Here is a 9798-nt window from a genome sequence, read left to right on the forward strand (position 1 = left end):
CAACATGTTTTGCAATACCAGAACTAAAAGAATCCCTCGCACATACATTTGTTTACTCACAAGGCGTGAACATAATATGAGTAATAACATAATCGAAGGCTCTAATAGTAAGTTAGTCAATGATTTAAATGATAGCATAGTCATGAGCTAAATTTGTAAGACATTCCATTACTATCCAAGCATTATAAATAATCTAGCAACAATCATGCATATCATTTCCAAAACTAATAGCATAAATAAACCATTCACTGGGGTAAGACAACATACTATCAAAGGCACATTCTAAGTTTTTAACAAGTATCTAGGTCACTAAAGAGTCTATATAGTTCAAACATAAGATGGTTCAAGTTTTGCTTCTAATATTCTAAAATATCTCTTCAAGTCTAACTTCTACCCAAGACTAGGCTAAGTTATCTAAATCATGTCTGGTCATAGATTAAAGAACGAGAGTCGGCTTCCAATATTAAGTCCGTTGTTCCTCAGTAGCTCAGTGGTAGAGCGGTCGGTTGTTAATCGATTGATCGTAGGTTCGAATCCTACTTGGGAAGATTTTTGAGTTATCGCTTTTCGGACTTAGCGCTTGCCTCTGGTGTTGTCCTTCTCCTTTGTTTCTAAACTAGCAGAATTATGGGACATGAAAAGCAGTAAGTTGATTGTTGGTTTTTATTACTCACTCTCGTATAGGAACACTTGGTTCGTTCCATTCTTAGGGAAGGATCCATTGGAAAAACTAGAGTAGTATCTTCATTAGCCAGAAAGAATTAGTCTCCACTAGCATCATTCAAAGAATGAACAAGAAAAGGGTTACTTTTTAGGATAGATGGATATGGCCTAATGGATAAAGCTCTGCCAGCTTCTTATCGACTGAACTCTCTTCTCTTTAGGCTCTAAGTTTTTTTTTGGGGGGTGGGGGATGGTCTAATTTATTAGTGGCAACGAAGTTCCACACCAGGAGAATAAGATCCGGAGCAACGACCCCAATAGTTTGGAAGATATCTTGAGAAAAGGTTTTAGCACCGGTGTATCCTATATGTATTCAAGTTTATTCGAAGTATCCCAATGGTGTAACACCATTGACTTCTTGGGAAAAAGGAGGAAGATGACTTTAATCTCTTATTTTGGAGAAATAAGTTTCTCATGAGTAATGGAAAGAAACATATTATATTTGATATCTAAGTCCGTGCATAGCAATCCTAGATGGGTCATCACTTGTAGGAATGACATAATGCTAATCCATGTCCCACACAGCCAAGGAAGCATCAGTTTTTAATCTCATCATGACGTGGTCATTTGAAAGAGCAATTAATTCAATCAAAATAGTGGAATGGAAGGCTATAAAATAATGAAATACTTCTTTCTTTTCCAATCACCCCACAAATACAGATGCTCGAAAAGGTTCTCTAGATTCTCAATCGCTCTTTTTAGTGGGGAGAAATAGTATGGGAAGGGAGCAAGACCAAGTTAAGACACTAGTAGAGTAAGACCTTCCCATGTGTCAAGTTAAATATGAATAAATGAATGTAGCCTCAATTAGAGAGATCAACTTGTGCCTTTGAGTTAAGGCTGCTAGCAGCGCAGAATGATCTAATCCGCAACCAGAAAGTTTTTTGAAAGCAAACTGAATGGAATTGTTACTTTCAAAAAATCTTGCTTCAAATCAAAGAAAGAAGGTCCATTTTCCCATGTAAAAAGTTTTATCAATCTACACTAGTTCTTTAGGACAATTCTTCCTCAAGTATTACTCTTAAGTCAGCCAAAACATCTAAGTCCAATTTCACAACAATGAATATTTAGGTAAACTTACTATTTATTATGAGTGACAAGGTCACTCCCAACTAGCTAGAACAACTAGAGAATTCTCATTCTAGTCATGAGATAACAAGTCCAACTAGCCAAAGTTCTAGACTATAAATCAAGTATCACATTTTATGAGTTCAATAGGATAAGTGGTTCAACTAATCCCAAACATTTCTGTTTAACATTTAAACACTTAAAACCCTGCCAATCTTATCAAGATATCAAAGTCATACTATAATAAAGATCAATCTAACAAGAAGTAAGCCTAACCTACCTCGAATACAAATATAGCTCACGAACCAATAACCTTCGCTTTCCTTTCCTCGAAGCTTCTTAAAGGAGCTAAGATATAAAAAACACAATCTATGCATTATTACAAGAACATTAACAACCATATTACACTATTGTGCTTTGGGTCCAAAATGACCCCAAAACCCCCCAAGTTGGTCCCACTTTTGGAAAACAAGCTTATAAGACCTACCCATTGTTTAAATACCATAAGAGAGATATATCCCTCAAGAAATTTGTGAAAATCAATCATATTTGGGCTAAAATCAAGCCTCAAATCACTAGGGGTTTTGGGTCAAGTAATCAAGAATTCAACACTGAAAATAAGGGATCCATACCTTAGATTCGATGTTAATCAGGACTAAGCAAGTTATTCAAGCTCTCAATCAACACCCAAGACTAAATTTAAGGTCTACATACTATATTAGGGTTTATGGGGCTCAAGACAATGGAGAAATAACTATTTCTCCACTAAAAAAAGCATTTAAATATCCTTTCCTAGGCTATCAGTCTACTCAATCATGAAAATCTGAAACGTGATCCCGGTATCATGATCGTGTACTTTTGCTTCACTAGATGACAGTTATTCTAAGTTTTAGCCAATGCCTCGATATGCATTCGGAGTCTAATATGAGCAAACCAAATATGCAACAACACTAATTTTGACATTCCAGATGTGTTGGAAAAGTAACATTTTCCATCTGAGGTTTTTTTAACCAAATATGGGCCCCATACCTAAGTTTCCAATTTTTTAAATTTTCGACTAATAGGTCGAAATGAGTTTGGATGCAGCGGACCAGAACTAAAGGTCTAACCAACCTAAAATAGATATTTTAGAGCTTCTGGTGTAGTCAGAATTCACATTTGATATCATTTTACTGAGGTTTATGCTCGATGGATATTTGGAACCAGCAAAGACTTCTAAATAGGGGAATGGTTCTAAAAACCAAATGGTCTTCCAGATAATCGAACTATCTTTCTAGAAAGTAATAAATGACTTGGGGCAGCTATGAAAAAGTTTTAATGGTGAAAATAAGTAGAATTACAAAAACTAACCTAAAGGATCATTATAACATCCACTAATAAGGAACTTTCATCCCTAAAAGTTAATGATGTAGAAAATACCTGAAGTGTCGAATAGGTGAGGATATTGAGCCTGCATCTTACTCTTAATCACTCACAAGTGGCCTTCTCCACTAGATGGTGCTTCCACTGAGCCTTAACTATTGGAATCTCTCTAGTACACAACTATCTCACATCACTAGCAAAAATAAGAACAGGCCCTTCTACAAAGGTCAACTTCTCATTCAACTGGACTAATGTAACACCACATAAGAATCTAAGGTTGGTTCAGTTTTAGTTGCATTCTTAAGGGGTGTAAGGCTTGAAATTTTCACTATGCTTTGAAGACTTAGTCATTTTAAGAACCCTAAACTTTACCAATTTTATTTTTAGCCTTCCCAACCCTGAGGAATTAGTTTTTAAGTTGAAACATATGGCTTATTAAAGGTATGTTGAAACATATGGGTTGTTAAACCAGTCTTAGCTCTGCTGCCTCCTTCTAACTTAAATTCAACCTTTTGAGTGCCCATAAGGCCTTGTGCTCCAATTCTATAGGTAAGCCGCATGCCTTTCCGTAGACTAACTGAAATAGTGACATACTAATAGGTGTCTTAAAAGTAGTTTGGTATGCCCACAAGGCATCATCGAGCTTTTGAGACTAGTCTTTCTGACTATCATTTACCGTTTTGGATAGAATGGCTTTAATCTCTCGATTTTACACCTCCACTTGCCCACTAGTTTGTGGGTAATATGGAGTGGCTACTCTATGCTGTTTCACCCCATATTTTGCTAAAGCCGCCCAAAATACTTTGTTGCAAAAAGGAGATCCTCTATCGCTTATAATAGTATGTGGTACTCCAAAGAGAGAGAAAATGTTCTTCTTGAGAAAACAAACAACCCTTTTTCCTTCATTATCAGACAAGGAAACAACTTTGACCCATTTCGAGACATACTCAACAGTAACTAAAATATAATTCATCCTATACAAGCTTACAAAAGGACCCATGAAATCAATGCCCCAAACGTCAAATAATTCTACTTCAAGCATCTTAGTTAAAGGCATCTCATGTCTTTTGGAGATTGATCCCTACCTCTAACATTTGTGGCATTTTAACACAAACTCATAAGCATCCTTGAACAATGTTGGCCAATAGTAGCCACTCTTCAAAACCTTCCTAGCCATTTGGTCACCTGCATGGTCACGTCCAACTGAGGAAGCATGATATGTTCCCAATATGCAAAATATATCCGCTTCTGGCACACATCTACTTATAATATTGTCAGCATATCACCGATAAAAATATAGCTCATCCTAGAAGTAATGTGTCACATCATGTAGGAATTTCTTTCTTTGATGGAAAGAAAGATTTTCTGGACTGACCTCTCTCACAACATAGTTTGCAAAATCAGCATACCAAGGCAATTTCTCCACAGTAGTATCCAAGATCTCCTTATCAGGAAATGCATCATTTATCTCCATTTAATCACTAATTCCCTACTCACCTTTCATTCTAGATAAATGAACCGCAACCTAGTTTTCACCACCTTTCCTATCATTGACTTCAAAGTCAAACTCTTGTATCAGCAACACCCATCAAATCAACCTTGGTTTTGTATCCTTCTAAGTCAGTAAATACCTCAAGGCTGAATGGTCAGTGTAGACCACCACTTTGGTCCCAAGCAGGTAAGCCCTGAATTTCTCAAAAGAATACACTACAGCTAGGAGTTCCTTCTCAGTGACAGTGTAGTTCTTTTGTGCTTCGTTTAATGCTTTCCTGGCATAGTATATTGGATAAAATAGTTTGTCTTTCTTTTGTCCCAATACAGCTTCAAGGGAAACAATGCTTGCATCACACATGATCTCAAATAGTTTTGACAAGTCCGGTGGAACAATGATAGGGGCCTTAACCTTCTTCTTTTTAAGGCATTCAAATTCTTTCAAGCAATCATCATCGAAGGAAAACTTCACTTTTTCCTCCAAAAGTTTGCAAAGTGGATTTGCAACCTTAGAGAGATTTCTTATAAACTTTCGGTAAAAGACAGCATGTCTAAGAAAACTATCATTCCCTTCACTAAAATGAGAGGTAGTAGTTTCTCAATAACTTTAACCTTGGCTCAATCAACTTCTATCCCTTTTGCTTAAATTTTGTGCCCAAGAACGATGCCCTCCTTTACCATAAAGTGGCATTTCTCCAACTTAAGCACCAATTTGAATTCAACATATCATTGCAAGGCTATACTCAGGTTTTCCAAACACATCTCAAATAAATCTCCCACCATAGAGAAATCATCCATGAATACCTCTATGGTGTCCTCCGCCATATCTGAGAAGATAAACATCATGCACCGTTGAAAAGTAGCGGGTGCTTTATATTGCCCAAACAACATCCTCTTAAATGGAAAGGTGCCATATGAACATGTGAATGTCATATTTTCCTGGTCTTCAGGAGCAATACAGATCTGGTTATACTTGGAATAACCAACCAACAAATAATACCATCCTTTTTTGGCCAATTGATCAAGCATTTGGTCCATAAAGGGCATCAGGAAGTGGTCTTTCAAAGTCCATGAATTTAGTTTGCGGTAGTCCATCAAAACTCTCCACTCAGTCACAGGCCTGAGTGGAATCAACTCATTCCTTTCATTTACAACCACAGTCATGCCCTCTTTTTTAGGTATACATTGAACTGGGCTCACCTATTCGCTGTCGGAAATAGGGTAAACCACTCCTGTATCTAACCACTTAATAATTTCCTTCTTAACCACCTCTTGCATTAGTTTGTTAAGAAGACACTAGTGCTTGATGGTTGAAATACAATCTTCCTCAAGTTGTATTTTATGCATGCAGATGCCAGGGGGGATGCCAATAATATCTGCGATGGTCTATCCTATTGCTCTCTTGTACCTCTGAAGTACTGAAACAAGTTCTTCCACCTATTGCTCACCAAAATCAGCCGCAATAATAATGGGTAGAGTGTTTCTATTGCCGAAAAACATGTATATTAAGTGCCTAGGCAGTTTTTTCAATTCAAACACCTGTTGCTCTTCAATGGATGGCTTCGCTGATGGTGTCGGTCGATTAGCAAGATCAAGGTATAGATTTGTAGGAGCATAAGGATATGAACCCATTCCTAACAAAGAACAAACTGTCTCTTCGTACTCCTCAATGCCTTTATGATTAAAATTCATCAAAACTGCGGCTAAAGGCTCGACAACAAGTTGCTCCTCCATTGACACCTCTTGTTCGTCCTTATAATACACATCAACTACTAAGAACACACTTATTTCCTCATACTTCTTTATTGATTTGCATATATCAAATTGTACCACTTCATCATTCATCCTTAACAAGAGCTCATTCACTCTCAAATCAATCAACACACTTTTGATTACGAGGAAAGGTCAACCCAAGATTATGGGCACCTCAAATTCCACCTCGCAATCCAGAATAACAAAATCTATAAGGAATATGAAGCTAGCTACTTTCACCAACACATCATACAAAATACCAATAGGTCATTTTACTGACCTATCTTCCATCACGAGTTGCATATTGGTGGGTGTGGGATTTCCCAGACCCAACTTTCTATATACAACCAGCGGCATCAAATTAATGCTCATTCCCAAATCGCATAATGCCTTAGAAAATTCCATTGAACCAATTATACACAGAATAGTAAACGCTTCTGGGTATGGCTTCTTCTATGCCAAGATCCTCATAGAAATAACACTACAATGATGGAGATTATCCTCTGGTTTGTATCTCAGCGTACTTTTCTTAGTCACAAGGTCTTTCATGAACTTAGCATATCCTGGCATTTGCTCGAGTGCCTCCACCAAAGGTACATTTATCTTTAATTGTTTGAGCATTGCCATGAACTTACTGAATTTTGCATCATCAGTTTTTTCTACAATCATTGAACAAAGAGAGGTGGTAATCTTGGGGCTATTTTCAACACTACCTTCTTTTGTTTCTCTTTCTCTTTTTCTAAAGCATCATCAGAACCGTCCAGCTTCTTAGACTCCACTGGACATTCTTCTTTGGGTTCATCCTCTTCCTCAGTCATATCTTTAACTAAAATTTTGCCCACAGAAGGGCCAGGAAACATCATACCACTCCTAGTGGTAATCACCATACATGAGCCATCATTCCATCGATTCTGGACCATATCACTTGGTAATATTGCACTCTTCTTCTATTTAAATACTGTGGAGAGTTGGCTCATCTGCTGCTCTAACTATTTAATTATGGTGGAATGTGAGTTTACCAAATAACTAATAGATGACAGATTGGTCTTCATAGTAGCCACACTAGAGTTGGTAGCCTTCACTCCCTTCAACAACTTAGCCTTCATCTCTTCTATGGACAGCTTTTTAGAACTTGTTATAACAGCCTCACGATTTTCGGGAGGGACATATAGCCTGCTCCTATCATTATTGCTTCTCCAGTTTCCTTGCTCCCTATCTTTATAACCAAGCTTATCATAATAGTTCCAACCTTGGTTCTCTTGGCTATTGCCTTGAAAACCCCCTAATTATTAAAATAGTTTGCCTCTGCATCAATATCAACTCTATCTTTAGATCCCACAGCTTTCACCTTCTCAGTCTTGCCTGATAGCAAGTACTTGGTTAGCAGGTCCATATGCATTTTTAGGTAAGCCATGTATTGGTCATGCTCCTCATCTCTTCTGCGTTGTTTCACAGTCATACCCTAAAAAATAGTGGGGCTTTCTACCACAGAGTCTCTAGTATACCATGCTCGACTCTGTTTGGTCATTCTCTCTAGCATTTCTGAAGCCTCTGGGAAAGTAAGATCAACAAACAAACCACCAACAGCATTATCTATAATTGGTTTTGTTACAAAGTTAAAAGCCCTGTACAAAGTCTCCATCAAGTGTATGTCCGTCATATTATGGTTCGGACATTGTGTCAGCTTCTTATTGAATCTCTCCCAGGTTTCATGCATTGCATCAGTTGGGAGATACCTCAAGTTATTGATCTCATCCCTCAACTTTACTCTCCTGGAAGGCAGAAAGAACCTTTCTAGGAAAGTTCCTTTCAACTACCTCCAGTTGGTTATAGAATTAGGTATCAGCTCATTAAGCCACATTGTTTCCTCCCTAGACAGAGACAGTGGAAACAATATCAATCAAATAACATTCTGGCACATTCTTGGGTTATCAAAAAATTTATAGATGGTGACAAAGTTAACCATAGAAAGTTGGGGTCATCCCCAGAAAAGCCACCAAACAAATCCTTCAGATTAAGGAGTTGAATCATAGTACTCATAATGTTGAATTTTTTCCCAGGTGCCAACGGTGGAGGAATAATTTCACCTATTGCACCTGCTCCATCCATTCCATCATCATCATCATTGAAGCCATACTGGACCGGCTGGTAATCTTGACTTCCTTGGAATAGATGGTTCTTGTTAGCATTACGTTGTACTGGTGCAGCTACTTTCTCTGCATGCCTGGGGTTACCAGGGTTTAACAACTCCTCATCTCCCAAATCTTCATCCTCAAGATTTGGATGTGGTACTGGTTGATCAACATTATGCACATTCACCTGAGCTCTAGCTAAGGCTTCTAACCTGTCAGCCTCCTACTAGTCTACCATTCTTCTAATTCGTTGTGGTTCTGGGTTAAATAGAAATAGTAGTTCTCCAAAACTTCTGGTTCTTGGCATACACTACAAAGGTCCTACAATAAACAAAAACAACAAATAAATGTAAAACTAGGAAATTTGACTAACATTCAATTACCGCACACAAACTTCAATTTACAACCGTATTCCCCGGCAACAGTGCCATTTTTGATAATGCTCAAACTTCATCTCTCTAATGAGAATGTAAGCGATCATTGTAAATATTTAATCCAACTAGGTTGGTCTCAAATCCCATAGGGAATATGGTATGAACTTGAGTTGTTTGTGATTTAATCAACTTATAGTTGGATGTTTCCTGAAATGGGCGTTTAGGAGATTAGCAAATAATTGTTGATCACATTAATTTCAGTGTTTGAAATACAGAGTTTATGGAAAACCAGAATTATGTTCACTATGGGTTTTAGTACTTGACAGATGCTAATAGTGATTCAAGATTCTCACAGTAGGTAGGACAACATATTATCTCTATCGAAGTTATGCCTAAATGTCTCTCGACCTACTTAAGCATTTAATTACCTAATCCTCTTGGACTTAGAAAATTTATATTTACTAACAAGACTTTACCTCAGGTTAATCAACCTTGTTACAGTATCGATTATTAAATGGAAGTTTAGTGTTTCCAAGTCCCTGTCAATAATTCACTTCCCACTATATTTGATTTCTTATCTCAAGCAAATCAAAGCAGGTGCTATTTATCATTTGCAACCAATAGACAATAATTACAATTTCAAAATTATCAAGGAGTCCTATTACCTTTAGAATAAAAAACACAGAGCATCTTACAAAGACTTAACTCATAGATCCCATAATTTGGGTCAAAGGGATTTAGCAACTCATAATGTAATAAGCATAACAACTAGCCGTATTCATAATTTGAAAGATGAACTTACCACAAAATAAATAATAAATAGTGATTCTTAGATTAGGTCACAATAAAAATCCCAAATTATTGATGAAAATCTCCTCAAAGTTATTTGTTTTTCA

The 9798-nt window shown here is 37.1% G+C and overlaps 1 non-coding gene across 1 annotated transcript; it reads left to right on the forward strand.

Annotated features, from left to right (window-relative positions):
* Positions 1-476: 476 nt before the first annotated feature.
* On the forward strand, positions 477-548 carry TRNAN-GUU. Its single transcript has one exon. It is a non-coding gene; the product is annotated as a tRNA-Asn (tRNA).
* The last annotated feature ends 9250 nt before the right edge of the window (positions 549-9798 follow it).

Source organism: Capsicum annuum, chromosome 1, assembly GCF_002878395.1.
Source record: "Capsicum annuum cultivar UCD-10X-F1 chromosome 1, UCD10Xv1.1, whole genome shotgun sequence".
In the NCBI taxonomy this organism is placed as follows: domain Eukaryota; kingdom Viridiplantae; phylum Streptophyta; class Magnoliopsida; order Solanales; family Solanaceae; genus Capsicum; species Capsicum annuum.